Below are 15,552 nucleotides of genomic sequence, written 5' to 3'. Positions count from 1 at the left end.
TGCATGCCTATAACAGCCTGAAACGATTGGTATAGCAAGTGCATGGAAGTGGGGTGGCACTATCAACCCCTGTACAAACAGAGACCAGGAGGTGTGTCATGGGTTCTCCTGCAAAGCATGTCTCGGGTCGCTAGCGCACCATGTGGATCTGTGCTGCGGCGACTCAGTGCGGCAGCTGCAGGCTGACTCCCCGTCCACACTTCAGCAACGATGCCAGTGGTTGTGCATGTCCGCCCTGTGAAATTTAAAGGGCCAGCAGCTAATAGCCACTGACCCGGCCGCTGCCCTGCTATATAGCTTGCCTCTTCCTGTTGACTTCTTCCGGATCTTTGTGCCTGGCATGTTTTGAGACTATTGTGATCTATCTGTTGTGACCTCTGCTCTGTTTTTTGAACTTTTTTGCCACCTGTTTTGACTTCCCTGACTTCCATCCTGTGCCGCCTGTCCTGTCATCCTGCCTGACTACGACTCTGATTCTGCCTGTCGTTTCTGTGCCTCGCCTTGGCCACTACCGTGAGCAAGTCGCACCTGTGGAGTGGCCTGGTGGTATACCACCGCAGCAAGTTAAACCCGCTTTGTGGCCGGTGCTGGTGAATACTGGGTGCCAATTAGACTCCGCTCCCAGGCGTCGGCTTACGTCATCGTTCGGGTTGTTTCAGTGGGTCCACCACCTCGGATCCTGACAGTAAGATCCGGCCATGGAACTACTCCCCGAAGTAGCTGACCTCACCACCATCGGGGCTCAGCAGTCCCAGCACGCCAAGTTTTGCAGGGTCTTCTTCACCCAATGCTCGATGCACATACAGGTCGCCGCATTCAGGGTTAGCCTACTCTCTGGAAAAACCCTGGCATGGGCCACCCGTCTCTGGGACAGGAACAACTCGGTCACTGCCAACATCACTGCATTCCTCGCTGAATTCTGGTCCGTCTTCGAGGAACCAGCCCAGGCATCTTCTGCTGAGACTGGACCTGTCAGTTGGCGACTATGTGGTTCAAATCTGCACTCTTGCCTCCCGAGCTCTCTTGTAATGAAGCAGCCTTGACCGCTACCTACCATTATCCGAGTGACCTCATCTCCCTTGCCACTAGGCTTGACATCCGGTTCTCTGAGCGTCTGGAGGAGCAGCGCCTAGAACATAGGCAGATCAGGGCCTGTCGTCTGCTTTGCTTGGCTCTTCCAAAGACCACCACAGCCAACCTCCTTGTCTACCGCAGAGGAGGGCATGCAGTTGGACATAGTTGGGGCCATGAACAGAGAAAGATTTTACGTCTTGTGTCCTACTAGGTCTTCCGGGGTTGCATTCTCAACTGGCAGACTGGGGAAGTTCTTCGTTGGGGACCTGAATGCCAGTCACATTGTCTAGTGGCACTTCCTCTTGTACCCACCATGACTACTCTGGTGTCCTCCAAGCCCCTGGTGGTTCTTCCTGCTTTGTATATGGACTTTGCTGATATCTTCTTGGAGAAGCAAGCGGAGACTCTACCACCACTACTGCCCTACGACTGCCCTTTAGAAATTTGCCAGGCACGTCTCTTCTGCGGGGTTGGGTGTACCCACTTTCCGTGCCTTAAACTGCAGCTATATCAGCCTATGTGAAGGAGAATTTGCAGAAGGGCTTCATAGGCAAGTCCTCTTCTCCTGCCGGTGCTGGGTTCTTCTTCATGGCCAAGAAGGATGGTTTGCTCAGTCCATGCATAGATTATCACAATCTAAACAAAATCTCTGTGAAGAACTGCTACCTACTGCTACAAATTAGACGTACGTGGGGCGTATAATCTCAATGGCATCCGTGTAGGCAACCAATGTAAGACCGCCTTCAATACTTGTGATGGACACTTTGAGTATCTCGTCATGTCATTTGGAACGCACCAGGTATATTCCAGGAGGTCATTAATGACATTTTCAGAGATCTGCTGTATACTTGTGTTGTGGTTTACCTGGACCATATCCTGGTGTTCTCTGCTGACCACAAGTCCCATCAGGTTCATGTACGAACTGTCCAGAGGGGCCTGAGGGTATGCCAAGCTCGAGAAGTGCCTATTTGACCAAAAGAGTCTTCATTTCCTCAGGTATCTCTTGTCATCTCTGGCAAGGGACTACAGATGGATCCCTTAAAATTGTTGGCAGTACTTCAGTGGCCTCTACCAGTGGGTTTTTTTGTGCCATCAAGAGATTCCTAGGCTTCACTAATGACTACCAGCAGTTCATACCGCATCTCCCATTGTGGCGCTGACCAAGAAAAAAGACAATAATAAGCTCTAGCCGCCAGCAGCTGAAGAAGCTTTCTTAAAGCTGAAGTCTGCCTTTGCCTCTGCTCCTGAAATTACTCGGTCAGATACGGAAAAAGCGCTCCTGGTAGAGGATGATACCTCCTCTGTAAGAGCTATAGCTGTTCTCACCCAGAAAGGGCTGACTGTGGCTTTCAGGTCGGGAGTAATTTTTTGGGGGGCAAGGTTTCTGATACCATACCGGGGCAGTGTAGTGATATTATTTATGACCTGTATGCCTTGATACAGCCAATGATTCCCTTTCCTCATGCTGTATGATGTTCCGCCTGGATGGGTAAGACCTGACTATTTTTTGCTTACCCTGGTCGATTTTTTTGGAAAGATACTGTTAGGATTTAAGTTGTGCTGCATACATACCTCTATCTGTGTTTATGTTTTGGCACCTGGTGCACTTTTATATTTGTAGTGATAAGTGTTAAGTTTTATATTCCTTCACTATTTTTACAGTATCTTGGATTGGTGAGTAAAGTGTGGTACCAACGATACTAATAATATTGATGTATTGATATCCGTCCTTATGATTTTATGTATTTTTGAAGATGGGGAGCAAAAAAAGGCTGCGTCCTTAAGGAGTTAAGCATTGACTGTCAAAGGAAATCTACCATTTGCTTTTATGCATTTTGAACCTAACATACTTTAAAGGGAACCTGTCACCAGGGACCTAATTTTCACTAAAGACCGGTTGCTGAAGCTTATTACAGCTGCAGTGCATATCTGCCTTTCTGCCTTTTTTAAGCATTTGCATTACAATATAATTGTGTGTTATAACTTACCTTGCACCCTGACAAAATCCTGGGGTAGTCACAGGGGCTGGACTTTGGTTTGGATGCATTTCAAAAAACAACATGTGACTTGGCTGTGTTACTCCCTCCTCATATCTTAGCCCCCACCTTTGTGCTCCTGTACAGCTCCATCACTTGCTCCTTCTCAGAGGTCACAGCCTGGTCAGCCTGACATCTGTGGGGGAGGGACAAGCTGTACAGAACCACAAAGATGGAGGCAGCCTGCAGCTCAGACAAGTCCAGCCTGTATATGTGGTAGTAATGGGTCTATGTACGGCAGCCAGGGCACCCAGCTTTCTCAAAGTCTTGAATTTTATAATTGTTTTTTGAACAAAACCATTCAGTTCAGGGATTAAACAAGATTTATTTCTGCATCAGTGTCGCTGCAGCGTTCTCAAGGTATGTTTGGTTCACAACGCATAAAAACAAATGGTAGATTTCCAGCATTGAATTTTGGCTGTAATATTTTAGAAACCCTCTAGATGGTGATGTTTCACTGTTAATCAGAACTTTCGAATTGTAGTTCTTATTAGAATTCCTAAAACCTTCCACATTTTAAGTACCTCTGATTTCCAAAGAGTTTATAATATATTCTTCCAAAAAAATTGAGTCTTTACTGCATTGTATTTTATAAATAGCTTCCATATTTTGATGAATATAGAACATGACATTGTCACAAAACCCCATAGAAGAATCTGACACAGCATCACAAATACATAAAATTTTTAATATACTGTAGGTCTGTGTTTGATTGACATATTGTATGGTAACTTGGAAAGTTAGACAGTTATTTTTATGTCAAAGGAAATCTAGATGGATAGGCACATAGGTTTCCTGAAATCATTAAGCCTATGTTTTGTCTGTTGTGGGTGATCTGCTGTAACCGTATACAGTAATTAGTGTTGAAGGATGCTGAACTGCATTTTATTTTTGTAACAGATAGCTGCTAGTAGCTTGACAGTACACAAGGGGCACCATGACAGGAGGTGTTTAGCATTTCAGCAACTTTCCTTATGAGATTTGCAGACATAGAATATTGTATGTCCTTCACAACCCTGAATATATTTTGGACTCTTGTTTTTTCCAGGATTTATAATAAAGCAGCACATAGCTAAGCTACTGCATATTAGCTGTTAAAGGGGTCTTCCCATCTGGGCATTTACATTTAATTAAATTCATTTTCCATATATAAACATTTATTCAATTAGATGTTATTAAAAAAATGTTCCTGTGTGAAGATAATTTCTCATAGATGTAGTAATATGGTCCCTTAGAAACAAGATGTCTTCCTCGGTTACGGCCACCTCTGTTGGAGGGATTGCACAAAGAAACAAAAGGTTTTTGTATATAAAATGTCCACTCCCGTCCCACAGCCGCCCAGTAGTAATAAACGCTGAAGCCAGGTGCTCAGGCAGGATTCAATAGTGCATGTCTGCCCACTGCTGCCAAAATGTGAGGTGGTCGTATCCGAGGAAGCTATCTCGTTTCTAAGGGACATCATGACTACATTTATGAGAAATTATCTTCACACAGGAATATTTTTTTAATAAAATCCAATTGAAGAAATGTTTATATATGGCAAATGAGTTTGATTAAATGTAAATACCCAGATGGGAATAGCCTTTTAACATTAAAAGAAATAAAAAATCTAAATTTTTAATCCATGCCCTCCTTCCTTTTAAAATGTTTTAAAATTATGCTAACGAGCCAGGAAGGCTCTGCAGGGTTTTAACTGAGAACCTCTGCTGTAGCTTAACAGGTTGTTACACCGTGCAGGGGCACTCCCCTCTCTAGGTGTGTGAGATTACAGTAGACAGAGGAAGCGGTGAAGTGCCAAGGGAGCACGGCACAGAGGTACACCTCCAACAGCCATTCTGGCTTACTAGCATAATTTGAAAAGATGATTTTAGAAGAAAGGAGGCAATGGATAACACATGTAAGAATACTACCACAGTCCTGTGTCTAGCTTTAGAGTAAGTGCGTCTGGTTTATCATTCTTTATTTTAATGGTAGATTTCCTTTAAGTAAAAAGCTCACAAAACTAAATTCACATTAGTTTTACGTTAAGTATGGCTGGGAATATAGACAGCTAGAATACAAATGATCAAATGATCACGAGAGAAGGGAGAGAGTGGTGGTGAGGCAGGCACACTAACTCCTTAACACTCTGTGTCCTATATATCGGAAACTGAGCGCTGTGACTTAGCTCTCAGCATCCGATATATATGGGACGCAGAGCTGGTGCTGGCTCAGCTTGAGATCGAAGCTAAACCGGCATTGGGATACACAGGGTGTCAGCTGTGACTAACAGCCGAAATCCCTGTGTAACACTCACGGTGAGAGATCGCGGGAGTTTAACCAGTTAAATGCCGTAGTCATTTCGACTACAGCATTTAAGCTACCCCACGGTGGAAATAGTAAAAAAGTAGACAGCCATGGTAGACAGCCGTATCCAGGGATCAGACAGAGGCAACGTTGTACAAATCTACTCACGGTTCTTTATTGAACAACAGGTAGCAGGTAATGAGCCTAACCTAATCCTAACGGGATTGGGCTCTGTGTAAGTACTGAAGGTGTACTGAACACTCTTCACTCAGACCATGTCTGAACTGCTGGCAGACTCTACAGAGACCTGTGGTAAAGAGTCCTGATGGTAAGAGCATGTGCTCTCAAGAGAGATGGTGGTAAAGAGGGCTATGCTTACACTGCCCAGGGGTTTTATACTCCCCCTGGTCAGGTGGTAGCACCTCTACAATCACACTCCAGTTTACAATACAGCCATATAATTGGTTACTATCTTACACCCACTTAACTATTGCCAGTTCAGGCAGGACCTACAGCGGCTATTACATAATGATCAGGTTCTAGAACCTACCTAGAAGGTTCATGACTCCCTAACCTGGAGAGGGCGCTATTCGCAACTGCCAGCCTTTTTATGACACCATCTTGGTTTATAAGTTTGCACTTTGCAAATAGGAGGTGTAGTCTCTTTTTTTAGGATAATGCATTAAAAGTTAGTCATTTTAGTAATTAACTATCTTTGTTGTGTAGTACCACTTGCTCAAATCCCAATCAAGTGAAGTACAGATGCAGTTACTGCACCTACATATCTAATTTCTTTTCTCAATCGGCAGTTTATTCCCATACTACAGTATGGCAGTACATGGAGATTTTCCACATCATCTATTACAATGTGCAAATCACACATTGTACGACTCGAGGCTGTCATAGCAACAGATCACAGCTCCCCAAACACAGATGATACCAGCGGGTATTTGCTGCGATATGCAGCAAACGCTCACCAGCTATGGAGAGGGCTCAGCCCGTGAGCCCTCCCCAAACACCCACAGCCAACGCATGATGTATCTATATGTTGCGTGTCGTTAAGGGGTTAACCCCTTAACGCCACAGCCCTTTTTCGTTTTTGCATTTTCATTTTTCACTCCCCACCTTCAAAAATCTTTTCAAGCTTTTTTATTTTTCCATGTACAGAGCTGTGTGATGGCTTATTTTCTGTGTAACAAATTACACTTCAAAATGGTGGTATTTAATATTCCATGCCGTGTACTGGGAAGCGGGAAAAAAATTCCAAATGCAGTGAAATTGGTAAAAAAACGCATTTGTGCAGGATTCTTGTGTGCTTGGATTTTACGTATTTCACTGTACGCCCCAAATGTCATGTCTACTTTATTCTTTGGGTCAGTACGATTACGGGGGATACCAAATTTGTATTATCATATTTTGATAGATCGGACATTTTCGGACGCGGCGATACCTAATGAGTTTATGATTTTTACTGTTTATTTATATCAGTTCTAGGGAAAGGGGATGATTTGAGTTTTTAGGTTTTTTATTATATATTTTTTTTTCCTTTTTTTATTTTTATTTTTACTATTTTTCAGACTCCCTAGGGTACTTTAACCCTAGGTTGTCTGTAAGATTCTACCATATATGGGGATTGTACTCCTCATACATTACAATGTGCTGATAGCACATTGTTATGCCTTGGTTAAGCCGAAGTAGCCTTGGGTCTTCGGAAGACCCGAGGCTACAATGACGACAGATCGCCGCTCCCCAATGACGTCACCGGGTGAGACGATCCTCAGAAAGATGGCGGCATCCACGCCGCCGGCAGCTTTGCGATCAGCAGAAAAAAAACCTGTTGCAAAGACTTACTGGCTATGGAGAGGGCTCAGCCGTGAGCCCTCTCCATACACCTGCACCCGGCATGTAATACTACATCACATGTCGGTAAGGGGTTAAAAGAAATCTACCACTTGCATGGTATTTAAACGTCAGCCAGGTACTTGTGGCTAAAAATTATGTATGCTTTGGGTGTACTGGTTATTCTCTGTCCGGTCACGCAGCCTAGTTACTGAGGGCATGCCCATTTTTTGGATGATGTAAATGTAGCGCATGGCATTTCGAGTGTAAATTACAGCAGTTTTCTGGCATAGAAAGATTGATACATCTCCTCCAATCTGTACTTGAAATAACTCTCCTTCTTTTCTGCATGCTGCAGGGTGCTTTGATTCTTCTTTTTTGTTTGTTTGTTTCAAATGCCAATAAAAACAGTATTTACATTGCCTCTTTTAGTACATTCCATAAAAAAGTGGCCATATATACTCGAGTATAAGCCTAGATTTACAGCACAAAAAAATGTGCTGAAAACCCAAACTCGGCTTATACTTGTGGTAAAATTAGGGGCCTCGGCTTGTACTTGGATCTGCTTATACTCCAGTATATACGGTACATCCAGATGTATTCATAAATCTGCTAAAATACATTAAAGTTCAAACGGTATGCCCAACAAATATATCTTTTTTTTTTCTTTCCTTTCTCTCCTCCCTCAACCTCCATCTTATTCTTCTTAACGTAAATACATTTTTTATTTTGTAACATTGTTATTGTTTGCCTAATCCAACTCTCCAAGGTTGGTGGTTTACTACTTATCCAGTTACTCATAATACTCTTCCGTGCCCAATACAATAATTTATTGATAGCTTCTTTCTTATTTACTTTACATGGATAGTGACTTTGTACACTTGTTCGATTTTTACTACAACTATATCCCAATATTTCTGTATTTCTATACAGCTCCAATACCCATGGACGAGGTCCGCACTAGTATTTCAATAATAATAATAATAATAAGAAGAAGAATTTCTATCCTATACTATTGTATCCTGTACATTTTAGCCAATAACAAAGGAGAATAATGAAGCATATTTACTATATAATATTGAGTTAGCCGAAACTGAGCTGTAAAGGAGATTTTAAATATATTAATCACTATCTTATTCTATTTTCCCTTTTCAAGGGGTCCAAATTCACTTTCCCACTTCTCTTTTCTACCCTCATAATCATCCTTATGCATCTTTCTTACAATAGTTTTGTATAAGGCCAACACTGTACCTCTTTTCCCCCTTATCAGAGAAAACATAGAGTCAAGTGGATTCACCTCTTTATTTATTCTAGCATTAGATAGACATGTCCTATCTTTGTCCGTAGTACGGTGCTGTGCGCCATAACTTCCCCGTGCACTGCCGTTGCCCTCTACGGTACGGTACGGGCAGGCAACGGCAGTTTGAATGTAGCCTAAGTTTGTGAAAAACATGAAAATTCCTGTTTAACCAGATGACATTCCTGCCAGATATCCAGCCAACCAAATTTGTGTAATAGCATAGGAAATTTATTTACACCGTGACCACCCCTTTCCCTAAATCTACCAGATTTATCAAGTCTTGATTCCAAAATATTATCAAAATCACACAGTATAAACCATAGTGCATCTTGGTTGTCCAGTAAATAGTTGTTAATTTTATATAGAATCTGTGAATTGTATGGAGGAGGAACATAAATTGAAGCTATAATAATCATCTTATCATACAATGACCCATGAATTATGACATATCTACCTTCCTCATCTATCAATGTTTTCCTCACTCCAAGAGGGATATTTTTATGCACCAATTTAGATACACCTGTAGAATAGGAGGTATAAAATTAATGATATGCCACACCTATCCATCCCTTCTTTAATACCCTTGCAGTGTCGCATATTAAATGAGTTTCTTGCAAACAAATAATTGCTGGTGAAAATTTTTTTAATACAATAAGCAATTCTCTTCAGCCTGTCTCCCAAGCCTCTAACGTTCAAGGAAAGAAGTTTCAGCTGCTTGTGTTCAGTTCTATCTATCCCCTTTTTGGTTGCCTTTCTTTTTTTGCGGAGGAGTGAAAGAGAAAGGGAGAAAAAAAAACTTGAATGAGAAAACCCGACAACATATCTACCAGTGTACATTCTTACCTAGCATAATCCTCTAGGCAACTACCCCTCCACCCCAGATCAAACACAATGGGGGTCATTTACTAAGGGCCCGATTCGCGTTTTCCCGACGTGTTACCCGAATATTTCCGATTTGCGCCGCTTGTACATGAATTGGCCCGGGTTTTTGGTGCACGCGATCGGATTGTGGCGCATCGGGGCCGGCATGCGCGCGACAGAAATCGGGGGGGCGTGGCCGAACGAAAACCCGACGTATTCGGAAAAACCGCCGCATTTAAAAACCGAAAATGTGTCGCTTGGGGAGCGCTCACCTTCACCTTCTATGGGATGGTGCATTCCGGGGCGTTAAGATTATTTTCGGCGCTGCAGCGCCACCTGGTGGACGGCGGAGGAACTACCATCTTAAATCCCAGCCGGACCCGAATCCTGTGCAGAGAACGCGCCGCTGGATCGCGAATGGGCCGGGTAAGTAAATGTGCCCCAATAACCTTTATTTGTCTTGCAACCAGGCCAAGAACTGCTCTGGTTTTTCAAAAAAGTGCGTATTCTCTTAATAGATTACTCTCATCCTAGCGGGGTATAATATAGAGAACTTCAACCCTTTCTTATGCAATTTCTTTTTTACCTCCCTAAAACTAACTCTCTTTTTTTGAATGTCAGCTGGGTAGTCTGGAAACAACATAAACTTATAGTTCCCCCACATTTAAGTTCTTGCCTACGTGTTTCCTTCAATACAATCTCCTTATCCCTACTAGAGAGAAATCTAATTAAGGCTACATTCACACGACCGTATGATTTCTCCAGTCCCGTATTTACGGGCCGTATATACGTGACGTTTTTCATCCGTATGCAGCACGTATGTAACCTGTATTTTATACGTCCCCATAGACTTCTAGGGCATACGGAACTGAAATACGGGAGAAAATAGGACATGCTCTATATTTTTATATGGCTAGTATACGGTACGGAACAGAGTTAACAACGGCAATATAAATGGTCAGACGTATTGTCCATTGAAATGAATGTGGCCGTATGTAATCCGTAAAAAAACGGTACGGTAAGGTACGGATACGGACGTTTTCATACATCCGTGTGAATGTAGCCTAACACTGGTCTGCGAGGCAACCCTACTGGTCTAGGTGTGATGGAACCCTATGAGCCCTTTCTATATGAAATACTTCTGACAGTTTAGTTGGGTCAACCCATTTTTAATAACCTCAGTGAAAAATCCAACCGGGTCTTCCATTCCTCCTTCTCAGGGACTCCCACTACTCTCAAATTATTTCTTCTTGAGCTGTTCTCCAGGTCAAGAACTTTGTTAGCAAGGGCCTTATTTGATTTTGATACATCCTTCACCTGGTTTAATAGCTCATTGACTCAGTCCTCATTTTTACCAAGTCTTCCCTCTAGGTCCATCATCATTTTGACTACAATATTCACCTCCTTTCACATGGATGACATCTCATTTTTGACCTCCCGTACTTGGATAGATACCCTACTAATGGCTTCAAAACGAAATGTCCTCCAATGACAGAGAGGGACCTGGCCATCAAGCTCTCCGAGATCTTCCAGCCCAGACTTATTCAGATACTTATCCATCTTATTTGTCTTTTCTGACATGCGGAGAACATGCACCTATTGACAGTCTACCTTTTGCGGCCCCCTTCATATTTTTATTTCTTGAGTACTTTTGATCATATATTAAGGAATATAGGGTCGTGTCATATTCTAGAATAAGTAATGGATCGTTACCCGCTGCTCATTAATGCACCTTATGCCGTGGCTATTTAAGATGGATCTTATTATCTTCATACAGGGCAAATTTGTTATACAGTGTAATGATTGGCGATACTTGCTAGACTTGAGATTTGACATTTGTCCATGGTATAACAGTTTTAGAATACTAACTCAGGGAATTACGATACCGTTATTGGGGAACAACATGCCTTCTATATGCTTTTGATAGGGATAATACCGGCAAAATGTTGGAACGCATAAGGGCTTTCCATCTCTGTTCTATTTCCACATATTTGACACGCACGACAACCATGATGGATATGACGCACTTCCGGTATTCGGACTGGAAGTAACTGCAATGCGCTTCGCTGGCCGGGTCCCACCTGAGCAAAAAGGGCTATTTAAGGTTGTAGGTGATTATTGGTTATTTATCCCCTGAGGAAGCCCGTCCAGCGGGCGATACGCGTGGAGCACCTCCACTCCCTCTCCCCCGGACCTTTATCTCGATGGTAATACCTTTGCTTTCTATTTCTATGCACTTTTAGATTACTTGCACTTGGTCATTCCCTGCCTTAACATTTATTATTAACTATAGCTTGTCTTAAGTCAGCACAATACAAATACAATATGTATGTATTGGTGTATATATAAATGCTTTTTGTACTATCATTATGTAAGTCCATGTCTGGGGATAATTTAGGCCTCACCCAATTTGTGGGCGTTTTAAAAGTTTTTAACATGTCTTGTCATTTTTGAATAAAGATTATACTGTATATTTGATATCACTTCTGTCTTTCTATATAGACTTTTGGTAACTATTCCAAAGATGTATAAATTTGTTATACCCTATACCCCATTTAATTATTATGCTTCTTACACATTTGTTACTGGGCATTAGCCATTGCACATTACAATTGCAGCAAAAATGTTGCAATGTTCTAAGAATTATAGAAATGTTTCCACTGTGTTGCCCAAATGAAGATTTCAGTTCCCTAGCATAGTCGGTTCGGCTGGATGAATCATTAGATGGTCTCTGTAGAAAGTCTGTGGACCCTCTGAACCACCGGAGAGGTTGGTAGTATGCTCACGGTGGCAGCCAAGGTAGCAAGCCGGAACCATACGAGCCTGGGATGACAGCAGGAGTGCAACGTTGGTACACAGGATGGCACGGGAATGCTGGGACAGATCACCGGAGAAGGAACCAGACACAGGAACGGCAGGACCTCAGGAAGGCAGGACCTCACGATGGCAGGACCTCGGGATGGGAGGACCTCAGTATGACCACGGGGATACAGGACCACCACAGGAATACAGGACCGCCAAAGGAATACAGGAACGCCACAGGAATACAGGAACGCCACAGGAATACAGGAATGCCACAGGAATACAGGAACTCGGAGGAGCACTGGAGTACAGACACAAGGAGGAATCCTGGGAACGCAGGAACACTAGGAAACACAGGAGGACTTTCACTTATGGAAATGACTTGAAGATCCGGCAGAGAGTGAAGGGAGGTGCCGGATTATAAGGGCAAGCTGGATTAGCTAGCGCCTATCAGAAGGACGCAGGGCCTTTAAATCACAGAGTTTTGCCTCACATGTGCCTTAGAGAGTGGGGACACGTGCAGGCCTAGTCCTGAACGGGAGCGGGAGCCAGGACAAAGAAGACCGGGACCAGAGCCGGACCAGGAGTGGTAAGAGGTGAGTGTAGGTCCGGGGCACACTACATAGCGGAGCACGGGTGTACCCGGGATGCGAGACATGGATCGCGGGGGCTCCAGTGACACAGCAGCATGGACATAGGAGTCTATACAAGGTTTTTAAACTAGTTATGCATGCAGCATAACTATGCAAGGTGAGAGGATATCTATATCACAGCCTACTAAGTGTTAATGCACCTTCTATACACAGGTTCTACCCAATGAGTGCTGTAATTTCCCTTTTTTGGCCTTTCATACATCATTTGTGCATTTACAATGCTCCCTTTACTTCTTCATAAACTCCTTGTGGGGGGAGGTTTTCAAAATGGGGTCACTTTTTGGTGGTCTTCACTTTCATGGCATTATAGTGGGTTCTACAAATGCAATATACAGATGCAGCACTAGTTACCATGACTTAAAGTGAGTTAACTCATTTAGTTATAGAAAATGGTCAGTTTACAATACAGAGTCAAACATCTGGTTAACGGGTTAGGCTAGTCATGTTATTCAATGATAAATCTGTAGCACCTGAAAACTATTTCATCAAAATATTCCCTCTAAAAGCCAAATAGTGCTCTCTTCCTTGCCCTGAAGTATAATACTTTATGACAATGTATGGGGTATTTTTGTATTCAGAAGCAATTGCATAACAATGTTTAAAGTGTATTTTAAAGTGTATTTGATAGCAAATTCTTAGTTTAATTTCAAAAATAGGGTCACTCTTTCACGGTTCATATAGTTCTGGTATTTAGGGGCTCTGAAACTGTGACATATATGTACTGAATTGGGATCTGTGCTGGTGAGAGACACCCAATCAATGGGCTACACATGCAAATATGGGCTACATTTAGATAAGAGAAACAACATGTGCGAAGTAGCGAATCAATGAAAATAAACTTTATTGAAATTTGGACATGAGACAAACATGAACAGGACAAAAAATATCATAAAATCATTTAAAAAAGGAATGCACCCCAGTGCACCCAAATGTACAAAATCTTCCGGAGCCCGACACCTGATAATGTCGGGTTTAACCAGACCTGGGCCACACAAGAAAACCAGCTCACTATAGGATCATGGATATATGCATTAAGCCTGTGTCTGTGGGAGGAGAGGTGAGCGAAATGACTGTCAGACAGTCCAGCCCGAGGATGTGTCGGGATGTGAGCACGAAAGTGCAGGTGGATCCTCTACGCTGGAGTGACTGAGAGAGGATGGAAAACCCACTAGACACCCATCTAGCCTGTAATATTTACCAAATGTGTGAGGAGGAGATGTGGACCCAGGACAAGTCGCCCCACGCGTTCCGCCGCGTATCGCGGCTTCCTCAGGGGTGCCCTGCTAACGGAGTACCCAGGTTTTTATACCTGTGCCCGATACTGTTTGATGAGTGGCCGGTGTGTGTCGGGATCGCGTCCAGGGGGGCGTCACCGGAAGTGGGGAGGAGCCCAGCGCGGCCCGGCGCCGCTTCCGCTGTCGCGGCTCGCCGACCGCGCACGCGCACCCCCTGTTTCCAGGCAACGCCGAGGACGCGAAATGGGGAAATGATGGTGAGTATGAACATATTGATCACAGTAGGGGGAGCAAAAAAATGCATGGCTGGCAATTCGGTGAATATTATACATGGGCTAAGGTGCAATACAAACGCTGTCATGTACATCCAAAGCAATAATGCAATATTAATAATATATTCTCTTAAAGACATTATAGCCAGTATGAGATCATAAATAATGGACAACATTAAGACAATAGCATTCTAATAAAAAATTCTAATAATAAAAATAATGACCGTGATTCATCAAGTGCACAAGTACATACATAATTCATACAATATATTATATGAAAGGCATTGTGGCCAGTGTCAAATCATAAATAATGGACAACATTATGACAATATCAAAAGAAATAATTATATATAGATAACAGAAGTTCTAATAACGACAATAAACATAGTTATTAAAGTGCAGAGTGCATACGTGATTTATACAAAGTGCAGCATACACATAAACAGAGCACCAAAGGCCTCTCAGATATATCTTGAATCTTCGGTGGACTTTTTTAAATGATTTTATGATATTTTTTGTCCTGTTCATGTTTGTCTCATGTCCAAATTTCAATAAAGTTTATTTTCATTGATTCGCTACTTCGCACATGTTGTTTCTCTTATCTAACTGAAACTGTGACATAACACCTGAAATCTGCTCCTGCAGAATATTCCCTCCAAAAGCCATTTGGCTCTCCTTCCTTCCAAGCCCCTGCCCTCCAGCAGTTCCAGTCCACATTTAGGGTATTTTCATATTTGTGAGAAAATGTGTAACATTTTTCTTTTTTAACTCCATGTAAAACCAATTATTTTGTAGCCACAGTAATGTTGTCTTGGAACTTACAGAAACCAAAGTTAATTAAAGGGGTATTCCAGGAATCAGCATAATTCATATACAAATGGGTCCTTAAAATATAAGCTAATATGTAATTTGTTGTTATTTAAAATTTTTCTCCACTTAGCAGTAAAATGCTGTGGACATACACTATAATGGAGAATTAAAATGCTACGGGCCCTTTAATCAGTGCGTTAATATCCTCCACGTGGAGAAGATGCAGGACAGAAGATGGCCGCTGGTCACATGTCCACATCACACCTGCCTGGGCAGGTCATGTGATCACACCCTGTTTGGCTGTAGTCGGATGGTTGCAATGCCTCCAGTATGGCCAGTGTTGTGGTGATGTGCAGGGACAGAAGTTACACATCATTACTATGG

The sequence above is a fragment of the Engystomops pustulosus genome, chromosome 5 (assembly GCF_040894005.1).
Source record: "Engystomops pustulosus chromosome 5, aEngPut4.maternal, whole genome shotgun sequence".
NCBI lineage: Eukaryota > Metazoa > Chordata > Amphibia > Anura > Leptodactylidae > Engystomops > Engystomops pustulosus.
Note: the sequence above shows the minus strand (reverse complement) of the source record.